The sequence below is a fragment of the Ambystoma mexicanum genome, chromosome 9, assembly GCF_040938575.1.
Source record: "Ambystoma mexicanum isolate Mex_15411 chromosome 9, UKY_AmexF1_1, whole genome shotgun sequence".
Taxonomy (NCBI): Eukaryota; Metazoa; Chordata; class Amphibia; order Caudata; family Ambystomatidae; genus Ambystoma; species Ambystoma mexicanum.
Genome location: NC_090931.1, coordinates 1,250,696,298 through 1,250,712,309, shown reverse-complemented (window position 1 = coordinate 1,250,712,309; position 16,012 = coordinate 1,250,696,298).

Sequence of the window (16,012 nt, the reverse complement as noted above, 5' to 3'; positions counted from 1 at the left end):
CAGGGCTCTGCCACTCCTCTGCCCCCACAACCGTGCTTTGATCCTTAGCCCCCAGTATGAGCTCAGCCAGCATGACACCTGCAGCCCTCCCTCCCCCATCTTCAGCCCAATCCACAGCCAGCGGATACCACTTGGCCAAACACGAAGGGCCTGTCCAGACCACAGACATCCCCTGTCTTTAACGGAGGTGGGATGCCAGGAAACATCACAGAGAGGAGGGGTCTCGCATATTTGAACCCACTTAAACGTGGGAGTCAACTTTATGACTTATTAACTTGCTGGATGCAATTAACAAATGCATCTAGTGCGCTGGTGTCAATGGGGGGAACGCACATGTGTGCGCCGCTCAAACATGAGTGCTTTCTGTTGATGCGGACTGGCCGCAGAGATGCTGCCCGACCACAGCTCTGCTCTCCACAAGCCCACCACCTGTTAGGCCCAGACACACCACCAAGACAGTGGCACCAGAGGTTTGGAAACACGGTGCGCCATAGATATGTTTTTTATTTTTGCTAATAATTTCATTAGCGAAAATAAAAAACATATCTATGGTGCGCCACCATTCCGACCGCAGCCCCGCTGCCCACACGCCAAAACCAGAGGTTTAAAAACACACGGTAGCTTTATTAGGGGGAAAAAATATTGCATACCATTTGCCCGCTCAGTCGAGTCCTCATCTTGTCTCGCCTCAAGCACTCAGCAATGCAGGCAGCAGTCTGCCATAAGGACGCGTCACGAGCCACCTGGCTGCGCAGCCTGCGCATGTCATGTAATCGGAATACGATCATGTGACTAGAACGTAGACAGACAGGGTACGAGAGCAGCCATCAGCCAGTTTTTAGCGAACCACCCAGGCTGGCTCAGGCTGGCCTGGATGTTCGTTCACAACCAAGCAAAGAGGCCCTATGCCCCGAGGCCTACCGGGGAAAGTCCCGGTGGGCCAGTACAGCCATGATTCCCTCTTACTCCCGCTCTTACCCCCATTAACATCTATCATTCCCTCACTCACCTCTGCCCCTCACAACTCCCTCCTCACCTCTGCAATGTTGTAAATTGTTCTTTATACTGTTTTAGAGTTATGATTCACTTGCCATCTTATGCTTGTTGTAGTTTGCTTGTTCTCATGTAAAGCACATTGGATTAAATTCAATAAAATACAAATACAAATACACTATAGGCTGTGTCAAAATATGAGTCAGTTGGTTAACCAACATCACTGCAGACACCTGCCACCTCGGTCTCGGGAGGATAGCTCAGGGGCAATGCACTCACCTTTGAAGCAAGACGATGTAGAGCAACACAGGTTCAATCCCCAGGTCTGCACTTAGAAACCTCTGGGTATTAAGTGCATTATAAATGATGACCAATTATAAAATTGTACTTTGTGGGCCTCCCCACTTGGTGGTGCTACGTGGTCGTGGTACACTGAGGACTGTTCAACCGAGTTGATAGTTGCACTGGGAGCATTGGCCTCATTCCCCTGTCTCTGTCCTGGTAACCCCGGAAATATGCTGGGATGGTTCCCAGGGGTGTGTTTGCTGGTGGTCAAACACCCATGGCCATGTGGATATGTTGAAACTGGAGCCAGGGGTCAACACCACTCAACACCAGAGTAGATATCAACCCACCTCCAAGGGCTTTCTCAGCCAACCTGGAGCCATTTGCAGTGCACCACAACAGGGGCTATTTGCCCGATGTGAGTTGGATGTGCCCAGGTTGTGGTCCTGAAAGGGTATCCACTGTTTTGGGTGACCAGACTGCCCACTGTGTAAAATCCCTACCTGTTGATCTCCAGAATCATACCCTCTTCAACTCACTCTTCAAAGTACACTTCACTTAAGGTACTTGTTGGCTATCGTTCTCACAACCCTACTCATCCTTGGATGAACTCCACCATCCGCTTTGTGTTGAATTCTCAAGTCCCTCACTCAGAGATGACCCGATCCTACTGTACAGGTGAGCACTACCAGCTTAACACCATCCATGTGGTGTGTCCTGAACAGAAAGACTTGGGCCCCCTAGTGATGCTGGGGAGTCGGTCTTCTGTACACCACATTTCCTAAACCCGCCATTAATTGTGTATGCAGTGCTGGAGTCTTCCTTCTCCATGTGCTGTTACTGAGGGAATCCTACTCAGATACTTCATCCCTGCTTAGTGATGTGGTCACATTTACCGCCTCCCACCATCTTTTCAGAGGCCATACTGGGTGAGCCGAAACTCGGGTGGCTAGGCTTGAGTCTGTTGGGGTGTTGCCCAAGCATGGTACCTCTGCTGTTGACAAAGGTGCGCTGTGACGATGGGCAACAAACACTACCTGGGGAGATAGGGCCTGATGGGTGTGGTTGTGAGGGCTGCACCCACACACATCCCATGCTGGCAGCTGTGGAAGACCACAGACAGCCACACATGTCACAGCTAGCTGCCTTTGGGTAGTAGAATGTGTGCTGGGCTGTCAAGTACACCACCACCACAGGTGCATGCTGTAGGCATGCCTCACCTGATCCCATGAGGTGTGAATTGGAGAGGCCAGGAGGCCCCAGAAAAATTAACTGCACCATGTCTATGAATCCAGTGATGGTGCTGATTGTGATCTGAGCTCAGGGAGGCAAAGGGAACATGGACCCAATGGCAGCCCCAGTTCAACGCTGGTAGGGCCAGTGAGGCAACTGACGTTAAAGTGACCCTCTGACTGGTATAGTCTCAGGAAAATCCCAGAGCTGCAAGGTGAGATTGAACTGATGATTATCCAGATGCCTGTCAACCCCTCTCTGTGTTGCTTTAACTGTCTGTGTCACAAACCACTGAAAATCTGTGTGACTGCACTTCTTGATAACGTAATGGTCCACCAGTGGCTTGGCTGCCACTTTATTTTTCAAGCAGGATCTATGTTCACATACCACTGTTGAATTTCCCTCTTGGCCTTTCCAAAGTAAATAAGACCACATGGACACTTAATCCCATATACTGACCATGTGGTTTTACAATTTGTGAACTCTTTAATTTTCCATTTGATGTTTTTGAGGGCAATGGTTTGCATATTGCTGGTAAGTGTGCACACCGAGCACTGGCCACATTTAAAATGTCTCACTACCGGCGGTAGACCCCCGTAGGTTGGTCTGTTTCTTATTATTGTGAGTTTGTTTTTCAAAAGTGTGCACAAGCATTTGTTTTATGTTCTTGGTTTTCTTGAAAGCAAACCGTGGTTTGATCGGATTGAAGTCAGATGTATTTACCAGGGGCCAATTCTTTTTTTTTTTTTAAAGACATACTTGCCATGGTGTATTCCCCGCTCTTTTCCTTGCATTCTTGACCGTCCTCCGGGGAAAGCCCCTTTGCTTCAAACCTAGTCAGATCTTCTGCATGTTCTTCGAATTGTTGTATTGTAGAGAAATTCGTTCTAATCCTTAGAAACTGGCCATATGCTAAATGTGTTCTTAAATTGACTGGATGATAACTCTCGACATGAAGTAAAGTATTTTGTGTCAGTTGGTTTCCGAAACAGTTTTTTTTCTAGTTTACCTTCTGTGTCTCTCGAACTATGATGGGATTTAAGAACATCGAAACAATTGTGCGGTCCCTGCATAAATGAATGTATTAGGAACTGGAAACCCTGCTGCTATGACAGGGGCAGGAGGAATTTGGAAACTTAGACTTACGATCTGATAAGTAAAGGGTAGAAACACATTATATATAGTTTATAGAAAAAACAAAGTACACAATTAAGACTTTCTGATGTGTATATGAACAAAAAGTTCAAATGGCTGAAAATGAGTGCAGCAAATAAGTAAAAAACAATTAAATGTCCTTCCTTGCAAGGCTACTGAAAAAGGTCAGTAGAGAGACCGTTTAGCTTGTGTAAAGGAAAGAATGTTAATGAACACTGGAATAGGTCCTAAACCTGTGGTGTTTTGGTTTATATTTTTTAGATAATTCTGGTGACACTTGGGTTAGAAGATTAAGGATCAGTGAGAAGAAAAAATAAAATTGGCCTGACAAAGCCACATGGAAATACATCAAGAGACCTTATTTTGGATGGGGTCATCCCATTATCAGAAGGCCGAAATCCAGATTGTCGACACAATATTATCTATACATCCTTTGACGAAAAGCATTGGGATATTGGACATCAACAATCCCACAGAGATTGAGAGAGGCAGACAAGAATGACACAGAGGACAGTGCACGGCTTTGTTTAGAATAAAAGCTGATATGAGTAAAATGACCACACATAAACATGCTGTCATAGACCTGGAGGGAATGGAAAGACATCATAGTGTCCTTTTCTTTGATGCTTGTTATCTCTGAGAATAAATGATTGTGACCCAACTGAACATTTGTGATAATTGGTTTTGGCTGGCACAATAGGTTTTGGTACAAGAAAAAGGAGGGTACCATACACTAACCTGTGATTGATGAAAATAGAGGTCGATGTGGTATGATGCAGTTTAAATTGTAATGTTTTTTGTGATATATGTTATTAGATGAAATAAATACCCTCCACACAGGAGGTGTCCATGTAATGGAATAAAAAAGAAAACGTTTTGTATGAAACAAACACCAAATTGTGTGAACATCTTTGTCAGCATGTTTAAGCTAATATCGGTCTAGCATTGCAGGAAACAGGAGAAGGGGGTAGTCTGCGATTCCTGTGTATAATATTGATTGTTGTGCCAATGTGTCACAGACCCCCCAACAACAACAATTTGCGGTTTCAACCTATTGTATACATGTCTCATGCAAGAACATCAGCTCAATCCCAAGATCCAGCTATGTGTAATTACAAGTGAAACGACTATAACATAGGCATGTGGACTTGGAATCACCATGGCTGCTGCCACCAGACCTGCCCTCCAATGATTCCCCATAAAAGGATGTGAAGTGTACACATTACAATCACAGGCACTGTGAAGAATCCTGTGACTTTGATCTAAGTCACTACCTCCCCAAATTGTGAGTAGGCAATTATCATGCCTGTGACCTTCCTTGGATGTGGTGGCTGTTTGTCAGGGTCACTCGCCATATTTGAAACATGATTCACCCTTAACATTAAGCATCATGGTAGAAAAAGGAGGTTGACAGGCCAGACATTACAATGTAAGTTTGCCATTACTGTTAGGTGTGAACTGACCAAGTGAAACAACTGTCACCAAGGCACACATGATATGCCCTATTGGTCTTGGTCTGATTAATGCATGCATCCCAGGAGGTAATTGTTTGCTGGCATGTATTAGCTGCCAGTCCACAATGAAAATCAAAGTAACAGAGGCAGCCATTAAAGGGTACATCACTAACTCAATGAGCCATGTGCACTGTCATTGTACTGTCTATGTGTACAAACACATTTATGGTTCACTCTTTGCGACAACCACCTGCCACTGGCTGGATCCACACAGTAGCTGCACCTGCTGGAGGGTAGCAATGGGGGAGCCTTGCACCCACCTCTGGCTGATCTTCGCACGCTCTGGCACAACTGCAGGACAGAACTAATAGAGCATGCAACACCACAACATTTGGGGGGTGAACAGGTCAACCACACGGGCATTGGCATGCCAGCCAGCACAGGTGGTGGCGGTGGATGGGAAGAGACTGCGCTCAAGCACAGCCTGAAAGTGGGAGGGGCCTTGCCATGCTCCACCACCAGTGTGGTGACAGGGGGGGTTGGTACCACACAGAACAGTCGTTCAGAACCGCTACACATGTGCTTGGTGGCAAAGGGTGAACAGCATGTCCGAGAGGGCCCGGACTGGGGAAAACAACACCCGACCCAGTCCACTCTGAACTGGCCACCAGTAAGCTTCCAGGAAGCTCAGCCTCTGCTCTTCTTGGAGGGGGAGATACACATGTAAAAGGGGCTCACCCAAGGGGGCATACCCCAGGCACAGTCCCAAGGTGGGTGGAAGGCATTCGCTAAAACTGCAGCCATGAATGTTGGAGGCCCACCAAAGTGGTGGAAGGCTGTGTGGGTGACCCCAGGCAGAACCACATTACAGGACCAGGGTTCAACCAACCCGGTGAGGGCACATTGTGTGCAGAGATGGACTGGGACCCCCCTCTGTCAACAACAGGCACATTACATCAAAGAGTGTAAACACCAAAGTATACACCACATTTGTTACTCAGGAACAGAGTAATCACTGGCAGTGCAGTAAATACATTGCCTCTAGAGTATGTTAGGCACTCTGAACATAGGGGTTAGTCAGCCCTGGACTGCGGGCACAAACAGGGGTGTAGAGGGCAGGCCTACAAGTTTGGCACACCTACTGCCAGATGACCTGGGGGGCTGTGGTGTACTCTTGGATGCATGGGAGGGAAAGTGACACCAAGGGAGGAGGTGTAGGGTCGGAGAGGGAAAGTATGATTGGGGAGGTAGCTGGGAGTGAAGAAAGAGGGTGAGAGAGACTGTGGCAAGAAGAGATAGAGGTGAGACTGGGCAGCTGGGGAGTGTAGAGTGAGGAAGTGGTGGAGCAAGGAGGAGATTAGTCAGTGGGAGACAAGGGGCGAGAACGGGGCTGGTAGAAGAGGTGAGGACTGGGAGAATGGGGGAGAGAGAAAGAGAGACACAGGAGACAAAGAGAGAGGTATGCAGGGCTAGTGGGGCTCGGATGCCAACTTCTGGAAAAATAGAGCAGGTTGGGGTGGAGGACAAAAGAGGAGAGGGTGAGGGGCAGACAGTGAACACAAGGATACCAGCGGTAAAGCGCCACCTCTGTCTCCCCCTGACCCCAACTCACATGGTCAACAGCCATGGCAGGCATCCCAGGAAGTGACCCAGGTCATTGCTCCCCACATATGTAAGACTATGGCAACCACATTCCAGTTTCAGCTTACCCCCCACCCCCGATGGGCACAATAGTTCAGGGACAGAGGGACATGTACTCACTCCTCAGTTGTCACTGCCCCCTCATTCGAAGTCCACCCCCTGGATGAGCGGACCCTATGAATCATAGGGTGCACTTCAATAACATGCAGGGACAACAGAAGCTGTGGGGAGGGGAGGAAGTTGCACAGGCATGCAATCACAATACACAGTTGCATTCAATGCAGTCCCATTCAGAGCAAGCAGACAAAAAAGTTGTGGGAATCGAAAAGTTGTGCAATATATTGAAGATATCAATCACATACAGACAAAAAGACATTAAACAACAAGCAACCTATATGTAAGACACAGGTAAAGGCTAACAGGGGTTCACATGTGTCAAGCAGTCAACCTAGATGGTCCAAGTGCACCACATTGATCCTGCAGAGTGCAGGGATGCAAATGGGCAGGGTGCCCTGTTGTCCATTTTCAAGTCAGCAGTGGTACACCTTTAGGCCAGGCACTATGCTGGGCCAGAAAAAAGCAGGACTCTTTGAAAAGCACCACTTGCATTACACTTAATGCAACAGCAGTGCCATGGGCTGGTGCGGTGCCACCAGCAGGCAAGTAGTGCTTTGATACTGCATGGGATAAGGGCATTGAGTGTCTTGGGAAGGTAAGAGACAGGATGCAAGTGCCTTCATGAAGGAATGTTGGTCCTTGATGTGTCAAATGCTGTTTGGGAAGAAGTAACAGAGTGTTGGGGCTTGAACAGAGAATGAGGATTCTCCTGTTGTACGGCAATTGAAGGTAGTGGTCACATGGGGAAGTGCAGAGGCTGATCTAAAGTTCCTGGGTAGGTAGATTGTGAATCATTGCTGCAGGAAGTCATGGTCTGTCTCGCGGAGGACACAGTGGTTGATGCACATAGCCTTGCAGGTGGTGTGTTGGCTTATGGATAGCCACTGGAGCACATTGAAGGCATTATTGATGTGTACACAGTGGCCAAGGGCAAGGAGGAGCCTAGCTGCAGAATCCTTGATATGTTTGAACTGGGATTGCACGACAAGATTGTATCTAAAATGCTGAAGGCACATTTCAGAGGACATTTGGCATAGTAGATAAGTTCTAAGCCCATAATACTGAACAGGAGTGCAGTATTATGGGCTGCAGGGGTTGCAGGGATGTCCCCCGCTTACATTATAGGCAGTGCGGGGGACAAACAGACAAAATCCCAAAAGACCGAATTACAAAATGCAGACTAGTGGGCCCTGTCATTTTGTAATTGGGTCTTTTGGGATACGATATTGTAACGTACATCCATTCCAGCTTACTAAGGTGATAGGCAGGTGCACACAGATAAAGTGAATTGGAGTATTGTTGACAGGAGAAGATGATTGCCAAAAAGCACTGTGATTCAGTGAGTGCATGAATGGCAGTGGAAGAACAATGATAAGCCCTGCAAATTGAAGGGCTGTACGGTTGAGCCGGTGGGGGGTTGCAACAGGCACAAAGGACTGGTGAATATTGCCCAGAGCCACTGGTGACTGGCCGTGGATGGCTCACACTGCCTGGGCTGTGCTGAAAGCAGGAACAAGGCGGGGGAAGGGTGGCACGAAAGAGGTGCATAAAAAGGGGGCGAGGATGGGGAGGGAGCAGCAGCCGTAAGGAGGGTGTTTTAGTTTGGTCAGGGCTACAGTTGGGGGCCACGGGTGTTGTTTGTTTCCAGGAGAATAATTTAGATGTGCTGGTCCCAGGGCGGGGCAGGAGCATAGGAGTTTCTGCAAAGTGGAGCTCTGGATTTATAGGTTCCTAGAAAAGGGAATTACGGGAACTGGTATAACTGCAAAAAAAGCAGACCATGGACCCAGAAAAGGTTGCAGCCCTCATCACCCTGTTAAAGGAGAGGGACAATGTGGTTTTGGTGCAGATAGTTGATTAGGTGGAATGGAATGAATTGATAGCCCAGCCCCTCACAGCAGAGGCACAGGGAACAATGGGTGGAGGCCAACATTTTTGGGCAGCACCATGGGCGGGTCAGAACTCAGGGGCACCTGTCTACTCGAATGGGGGCTGTCAGAATTTGGATGCAGGGCTGATCCCAATGTCCAATGAGTATTTTGCACAATGGAGACCTGGGAGGCCCACACGTGCATGTCAGTGGGGGACAGGAACCTCCAAAGGCAGTTGTTGGCGCTGGGGGATTCAGCCCCCTGTGCCGTAAGGTTTGCCCAGGGTGTGAGGGTCTGAACTGGCAAGTGCACACCCACAGCACCATGTAAGGGTGTTTGGGAGCGAAGGACCAAAGCTGGTCTGGAGTTGGCCCATGGGAATCCTCCATTGGGGGGGCAGATTGCAACGGTCAACACTGCGGAACCCAAAGAAGGGGGAGTAGGAATGCACACTCAGATTCAGGTGGTTAATACAAGGGGCCAAGCGGCTGTTGTGTGCCCCGGGAATGTGGGGTTGTGGCAGGGGATGTCATCACAGGCCATGTCAAGGGATTTCCATGGGGTCTGCACTTGGAATATCAGGAGCTGTAGGGGGTTCTGTAGTGGCCAGAGTTTCAGGAACCCCAGCCATTGTGGACATGTCAGTGGCGTTTGGACTGCGGTGGACGCAAAGTTTGCAAATGGCATGTGTCTCAGGAAATTAAGGAGATAATTTGGAAGAACCCATTTGTAAATATAGTTGCACTGTTGGACTACAGGAGGGTTGAGGAGATGGGGGAACAGAAGTCTCAGGCAAAGGAAAACCTTTTTCAGGTTGATTAGTCGATTGCTAATTGGGTCACAGGTTTCACGATATTCTGTGCAAAATATTGCTAGAAAGAGCAGCATGAGAAGCTGTTGTCCTATACACATTTGATTCTCTCTGTGAATCACAAATGTGTGTTTGGGGCATGGCTGCAATTCGATGAAAGGTTTCGGAGTTCTAAGGCAGGGAAACCGCAAGTAGATTGGGGTCCAAAGACCATGGACCTGTGGGCTAGCTGCACCTCAGCACACAAAGTAATAACTCTAAAGGTTTTAGGATTCTGTTGCTGGCGCTCACAATTCCCCAATTCCAACGAATCAGGTATCAGCTGAACACTAGACCACCATTCTAATGGAAAAGGTACAAAAGCAGCATAGGTCGGAGAAGATTGGGGGTCCATTTCAGTACCTCGCATTTTCTGCTTTCATGTGCTCCCCTTTGAAGTCTGATATTGACTCTGCTTTAGGCTATTGCAAGTGCATCTCGACCACTACCACTTATTGGGATTTCAGGCAGAGGGCGCATTCCACTTCAACATGTGCATGCCAATGGGATTATCCACATTGTGTAGCTATTTTAAAAAGTTTAGCACTTTTATAGAATGGGCAACAAAGAGGTAGTTTAAGGGGCGAAGCAGGGCGCTACAAGCCTTTTTTTCATCAGGGTTACCAATCGTTTGGGGGTTCCTTTGGCCCAATACAAGGCTGAGGGCCCCATTATGACACCTTCACAATTACATTGCGGGAGTTCAGGAAGGTGGTGACTAGTGGTGACTAGTGGCTTACAGGCAAAGAAAGTGACTTTGGGGCAATTACAGACTTTGGTTGGGTAGCTGAATTGTGCACTAAGAATCATACCAAGGGTGAGGCATTTCTAACAGACAATAGCGGGAGCAATGTCAGGTTTGTCAGAAAACACCACCACACCAGGTTATGAAATCGGTGAAGGGGACCGCAGGATTTGGTATGATTTTCTGTCTAACTTTAACAGGGTGCAATATTGGCCTAAAGAGGTTACCACCAATGACTAGATTGTGTTGTATACAGATGCCACGGGCAGCCTGTGTTTTTGAACAATTTTGAGAGACTGTTGGGGTATTGAAGGGTGGCCTTATGACTGGAAAACCAGGGACCTGACCAGTAATATTACCTTTTTGAAGCTCGTTCTCATAGTGTTGGCCATGACAATCTGGGCAGTGGAATTTCATGGTATGGATGTGGTCTTCAGGTCAGACAGCATTTCTGCAGTATTGGCGATTAACAATCAGAGGGCCAACTGTCCCATGGTACTGCAGTCGTTGAAACAGTTAGTTCTCCTCTGCTGATGAAGTAGCATGCAATTTCAGATGGAACATGTACAAGGTGTTCACAACAATGCAGCTGACCATTTGTCTCATTTTAAGCTACATGAGTTTTGGCGCTGGTTGCCAGGGGCAGATCCGGAGATGATGCCTTTCCCTGAGACACTATGGAGGCTTGGTGCCTGGACTTAACCACACTCATTGCAGGATATCTTTCTGAAAAAAACTAAATCAGCATATGAGATGTCCTTCAGAGAGTTCAGAATGTTTTGTGTGGTGAGGAGGTTGTCAGACTTGTTTCACAGGGATGCATTGATAAAGTTTCTGGGATGCCAAAAAGAGAAAGGGGTGTCTGGGGGGACAGTCCAAGGGAAGGTAGCGGTTGTATTTTTTTTGCTGGGTTGGAAAAGAGACAGTTAGAGCACTTGCATTTACTTACGCATTTCCAAGCGCTTCATTCCAAGGCTCTGGCTCCAACTTCAGCTCTCTTCACACCATCTCCTATCTCAAGAGCCCTGCAAGACAAATAGGAAAAAGCATTATACAGAGTCCTGTTCTATATTAACGTGCCCACGCACCTAAAGACTAAAAGGACTAAAAAGGTGTCCAGAAACTCACCGCTCATGCAGTTAACGACGGTAGCGATCCTCTGATGTCAAGAGGCCTATGCTTCACCAGTGAAGGAACTGGCAACGGCACCCTGCACCAGACGCAGATGGAGAGTCCAGCATTCACCTATCTAATGTGAGCACGTTGACCTGGGGGCTCTACGGAGAAGCTAAGAAGAGAGAGAGAGAGAGAGAGGGACATTCAACAACCCAGATCATTAACCCCCATATTCTTTCACCTGCAGAAATCTCACTCTTCGAGTTCGACACACAGTGCGAAGAGGTTCGGCCCCAGAAGTAAATCGAGTCCTGCACATCACTTTTCGGGTCACAGACACCTTCCTGCCAAGACCAGCGCCTCCGTGGGAATCAGGTGAGCGTTACAGAACGCGAAGCCCACCGCAAAACTCCTACCCAGGCGCAATGGAAACCTCAGACACTGATCAATTAGCCCAGTTGCTTGGGGAACTAAGAGCAGAAGTACATGCAGCTCGTCAGGAAACAACCTCTCTAAGAAGAGAGCTGATAATTTCCAAGGAGCGAACTGAGGACCTCGCTAGGCAATTGCTACAAACGCAGGCAGGACAGACACCTTTGCCCGCTCCAGGAGGAAGTTATCCTTCTGCATCATCCTTAAATCCAGTGCAAATCAATCTACCCGGCAATGTGCCCTTGGCTCTGCCCGAACGCTTTTCTGGTGACCCAAAGAAATTTGCAGTGTTCATTAACCAGTGCCACCTACACTTCTTATGTCGACCAGCTGCCTTCCCAACAGATCAGACCAAGGTGGCTTTCGTGCTTTATCTCATCTCAGTGGCAGCGCCGCAGATTGGTCGATCCCTTTAGTCACTCAGGATGATCCGGTTCTGCATGATTTCCAGGCCTTCCAGTCCAGCATGGAGAAACTGTTCGCAAGACATGCACAAGGGCAGGCCTTGGACAATGAACTTCTTTCGTTACGACAGGGTAATCAAGACCTCTTGACTTATATAGCCTCATTCAACAGACTTATAGTGGAAACTCAATGGCCTGAGGATAAGAGAATAACGCTCTTCTACAGAGGCCTGCGTGGAGAGCTCAAGGATGTGTTAGCTCAAGTCGTGAATCCTCCACAAGAATGCTCAGACTATATTGACTTAGTCGTCCACAGATTACAGAACAGGAAGGCTGATCGTTCCAAATTTGATACCCGAATGTTTTCTAAACCACAGACCTCTACTAGGGGAGCTGACACTGTGGAACCCATGCAAATAGGGGGCATGAAAGGACCTTTAACCCAAAAGGAGCGGGAAAGAAGAAGACAGCTGCAATTATGCCTCTATTGCGGAAACTCGGGGCACTTTCTTCGAGACTGTCCAGTGAAACCAGCTAAGAAGGCTGTAGGAGCCGCAGATATCTGTACCACAAATTCTGAGCAGGGAAACGACCTAGCCCGACAAGTGTAGAGGTACTCTTGCCGAGCGTTAAAATCTGTCCCGTGACCTCGCATTTCGTGGTGCCTATGGTCCTCATTAGTCCTGAACATCTGGATCGTTTGCATGCAATTGAAGCTTACATCGGCAGCGGAGCAATCGGTAATTATGTGGACCGTGAACTGGTATCAAGGATGAATCTACCTCTTGGCCCTAAGGCAGTAAAAGACGTCATTACTACAGTGGATGGCACGGAGATAGCCTCCGGACCAGTAACGCACGCCACCCAAGAAGTGACGTTAGTGAGCCAAGATGGACACCGGGAGAAAATAGTGTTCGATGTGATCAAGGCCCCTCAGTTCCAGATCATTCTGGGAATCCCTTGGTTAGAGAAGCACAATCCTCAGATCGATTGGCGAGCAAAGACGGTTCAATTTCCAGAATGTTTTACCACTTGTTATCCTCGGCCTGATGTTTCACTGGCGGCAATCTCTTCTGAGGTTCCCAAATTACCTCCCGAATACCAGGAATTCCAAGACGTCTTTCGGAAGGACCAAGCTAACACCCTGCCTCCGCATAGGTCTTACGACTGTCAAATAGATCTGATACCCGGAACAACTCCTCCTTGCAGTAGGATTTATGCCCTCACCGAGCCATAGAATCTTCACCTCAGACAATATCTGGACCAGTACCTAGCTAACGGGTTTATCCGTCCTTCAAAATCTCCAGCTTCCTCGGCTTTGTTCTTTGTTCCGAAAAAGGAAGGAGACCTTAGGACTTGTATAGATTACCGTGCCCTGAATCAAATCACCGTTAAAAACAGATACCCGTTACCTTTGATCCCTGAACTCCTGGACCAAGTCAAAGACGCATGTATATATACAAAGTTAGATCTCAGAGGAGCCTACCATTTGGTACGAATAAAAGAGGGCGATGAATGGAAGACGGCCTTCTGCACCAAGTATGGGCTGTTTGAATATCAAGTTATGCCCTTTGGACTTTGCAACGCTCCTGCCACCTTCCAGTATTTTATGAATGATGTCCTTAGAGAACTCATTGATGTGTGTGTTGTTGTCTACATTGATGACATCCTCGTCTATTCATCATCTGAAGAAGAACATCGGAAACACGTTAGAGAGGTCCTCGAGAGATTACGTCAACATAACCTTTTTGCTAAGCTCGAAAAATGCGTTTTCAACGTAACTGAAGTTGAGTTCCTGGGATTCATATTGTCACCTAACAGAGTCCATATGGATTCAAAGAAAGTCGATGCAATCATCAAGTGGCCTTCACCAACCTCTGTAAAAGGAGTCCAAAGCATGTTAGGCTTCGCTAACTTTTACCGCAGATTCATCCCTGAATTCTCTCGAATAGTCCAGCCCATCACCGCACTGTTAAAGAAAAACAAACGTTTTGAGTGGTCTACCGAGGCAGAACAAGCTTTTCAGGACTTAAAGACTTAATTCATTTCTGCACCTGTTCTAAAACATCCTCGCCCAGAACTCCCCTACATCGTAGAAACAGATGCTTCTAGTCTTGCTATGGGGGCAGTTTTATCACAAAGGGATCCGGTCACACACCAATTACATCCTGTAGCCTTTTGGTCCCGCAAATTCTCGGCTCCCGAGATCAACTATTCAATTACAGACGAGGAACTTTTAGCTATCAGATCGGCCTTTAAAGCCTGGCGGCATTATCTTTTGGGAGCCAGACACACAGTCACCGTAATGAATGATCACCGCAACTTACAGTATCTGAAGACAGCCAAAGCTCAGTCTTCCAGGCAGCTTCGCTGGGCTCTGTTTTTGGCTGAGTTTGACTTTATAATTACTTATCGACCAGGCAGTAAAAATGGAAAAGCAGATGCCCTCTCCCGGATGGGAATAGATGAACATTTGACCAATCCAGAACCAATACCCATAATCCCAGAACAAAGGATTTTGGGCTTGGTCAGCGCTCAATCCTTTGAAGACATTAAGACTACAGTCAAATCACTTTTAACTCCGGTCGACTTACAGGACTGGCAATTAAAAGGAAAAGAATTCTCAGTGGATCGAGACCTACCATATTTCCGAGGACGATTGTACTTGCCCAGTGAGAAAATACAAAAACAGGTAATCTCCTGTTATCACGATTCACTAATGGAGGGTCACCCTGGCATAACCAAAACCATGGAAAAGGTCAAAAGACATTTCTGGTGGCCATCATGGAAGAAGGACATTAGAGACTTTGTAATCTCCTGCGGTGTGTGTGCCCAGAATAAGAGTCAGAAGGAGAAACCAGCCGGTCTCTTACACCCACTAGACATCCCTCCCTGTCCATGGCATATCCTGTCCATGGATTTCATCACGGACTTACCTCCATGCTCAGGGTATAATACCATTTTAGTAGTCGTGGATCTATTCTCCAAGATGGCTCACTTCATTCCCCTGAAGGGCCTACCTTCAGCTTCAGTATTAGCCCGAGAATTCTTAGAAAACATCGTTTGGTTACACGGTTTCCCCTCGGTTTTGGTCTCTGATAGGGGAAGTAAATTCATCTCCCACTTTTGGTGAAGTTGCTGTCGTTTAGCCCAAATTGATGTGAGACTTTCTACCAGTCACCATCCCCAAACTGACGGACAAACCGAGAGGACAAATCAAACTCTAGAGCAATATCTACGTTGCATGCTCCAACAAACTGAAAACCCTTGGAAGGACATTCTTTGGATCGCTGAATACGCCTATAACAATTCGACTCATTCTGGAACCGGGAAGACTCCCTTCTTCCTATTATACGGACACCATCCTAGAACCTCTAACCTGGATCCTCCCCAAGAATTCGAAACACCTGCTGTGGATCACTTGCACTCGGAGATCACTCGTGCTTTTAAGGAAGCCACTGCCCATCTGCAAAGAGCTAAAGCTCAATTTAAGAAAGGAGCAGATCAGCACCGTAAAGAGGCCCCTCACTACGCAGTGGGAGATCAGGTCTGGTTATCCACTAAGCACCTACCTCTAAAAGGACCCCGCACTTTCATCCCGAGATACCTTGGACCCTATCTTATCTCTACCATAATTAATCCGGTGGCTGTTAAATTGGATTTGCCTCCGCATATGAAAATACATCCAGTATTCCATGTCTCCTTACTAAAACCAG